Raw genomic sequence first — 2,500 nt, 5'->3', positions numbered from 1 at the left:
GACACAGGTGGAGGCGGAGCTGGTGGAGCAGGTGGAAGGTTGGACGTGCACTTGCATGCACCGACTGCTTCGTCGTCCTTTGTCTGTGGCTAAGAATGTTATTTGACTTTAGGCAGAGGCCTCCTGTCAGGTATTCGAAATATGGAAATGCGAAACAGTCATGTGACTGCCTTTACTGATGGCTGCAAATCGAAACTGAAAGCAACATTGCAAGAGTACACGCAATTCCTGTGTGTAAATGTGGGTTTGCGCGTGTGTGTCTGTGAGTGAACCTATTCCTGTATCTCAACCACTCACCTTCCCTCGTGTCTTTTCATCATTTACTGTAGCGATCTGTCACAGTATGCTTTGTTTTTTAAGAAATCAACCCTCGTATGTACGTCTTCATTGTGATAAAGCGAAAAAGAGAGAGAAGATTGAAGGAAAGAGAGAGGTGAAGGAGAAAGAGAGCGAAGAGGGAAAGACAAAGAGAGAAAGAAAGAGAGTAAGGGGAGTGAAGGGGAAAGGATACGAGAAGAGGATAGGGGGGGTGAATGAGAGAGAGACTGAGAGAAGGGAAGTGGGGGCTATGGAAGAAAAGGAGATAGAGGGATACCTAGATAGAGAGAGAGAGAGAGAAAGAAGGGGGTAAAATGAAGAGATAGCGAAAGTGAAGAAAAGAAAAAAACGACGAGAGAGAGAGGGGGGAGAGAAGAGAGAGAGAGACAGAGACGGACAGATCGACAGACAAAGAAAGAAAGTGATGGACACACACATACAGAGAAAGAGGGAGAGAGCTAGAGAGAATAAGAGATAAATAGATAGAGAGAGAGAGAGAGAGAGAGAGAGAAAGAGAGAGAGAGGAGAGAGAGATATATATAATGAGAGAGTCAGAATGGGGTAGACACATACACGGCGATAAGCAATTAAATAGATCAATAGGCAGATAGATGGATAGATAGATATACAGATTGATAAATAGAAAGTAAGAGGGGTGTATAGATAGATAGACATATTGACAAATAGATATATAGATAGACAGATATAGAGACAGATGAATAGGTGGAGAGACTGACAGATAAAGAGAATGATAGATAGATAGATAGATAGGAAGTTAAGAGGTAGGCAGGCAAATGAACAGGCAGATAGATAGACGGACTGATAGACGAATGTGTGTTTATCTATTTAGGATAATTACCGTAGAGTTATTCTCAAATAAAACGGATGATGTATTTCTCGCACATTTTATCAATCAAAAACACCTTTGAGGATATGAAAAGCAGATATGAGGACCAAATAACCATCAACTCAGTTTATTCTGCATATTTGGTCTCCGTATCCCCTCCGCGGTCGAGAGCCTGGCCGCGGAGGGTGCCAGGTCACTCCACCGCCCGCGGTCGCCCCATCCCATACAGTGGCAGGCGAGGAACAGTATCCTCTTACGCGACTATATGGACGCCAGTAATTACATATAGCAGTTGATAACCGACCTAAAGGGAGGGTCGTATTTCTCATTGTCTTGAGTCTATCCGGGAACACACAGCGCTCACTCTGCTCCCTCACAGACAACACAACAAAAGGGGTTGGAACCCCTCACTGGCCTCGAGGGGTCCTTATCTCGCCCCTCAGATCCCGTCCGGCCCTCCTTCCCCTTGTACATATTCCGATTGAAGAATGGGAAGATGCTGATAACTGTCCATTCGTCATTACGGGAAATGTATCCCCTCTGCTGCCCTCGGACCCTATAATGACCCTTATGGCAAGGGCACGTAAGGACTCTTTCGAGGATAAGGAGGGGAACGTTTGCTGCGCCGCTGATGCAAAGAACAGTTGAGGGCATTTATCTCACCGAGGGAAAATTGGAATTATTTGACAAACAAAGGAAAATGATAGAACATTAAGAGGGTTGGATCATATAAATGGTTGTTTCGTCGGATTCGAGGGGAAAATAGAAGGTCAGGAGACTGTATACTGCCTGCCTTAAAATACTGCTTTGCTTACCTTCACTGTATAGTGCAGGATTTCAGTACAATCATTCAACCTTCATGCTAAAGAATAAAGTATATCTGAATGGCAGTCGTTTCTTCGGGTGAATCTTTTGTTGGAAAACTCGTAATCCAATTTCCTTTTTTTTCTTTCTTTTCCTACCCATGCCTTTCCTTCGTAGTATAAACACAAGGAAAAAAAATACATTTACTTATTCTGATTTTACACAATTTTCTAAACGTTATTTTCGTTGTGAAGAAGGACTGTTACGTGTTATTGTATTTTAGAAGGAGTAACAGTAATGAAAATAGCAATAAAACTTATATTTCATATAGTAGAAGACACGGAAATAAGAGATTACGGTCATAACAAAAATCAATGGAAATTATGATGCCGAAAAGGCGGATGCAAAATATAATCAGAAAAATACTAAAAACACTACTACCAAAGAAAATAATCAAGATTACGTAAGCGATAACAAAAACAAAGAAAAAAATTCAATCACCACATGTTATGTAAAAAGTTCTTACATTCT

Source organism: Penaeus monodon, chromosome 5 (genome assembly GCF_015228065.2).
Source record: "Penaeus monodon isolate SGIC_2016 chromosome 5, NSTDA_Pmon_1, whole genome shotgun sequence".
In the NCBI taxonomy this organism is placed as follows: Eukaryota; Metazoa; Arthropoda; class Malacostraca; order Decapoda; family Penaeidae; genus Penaeus; species Penaeus monodon.
Note: the sequence above shows the minus strand (reverse complement) of the source record.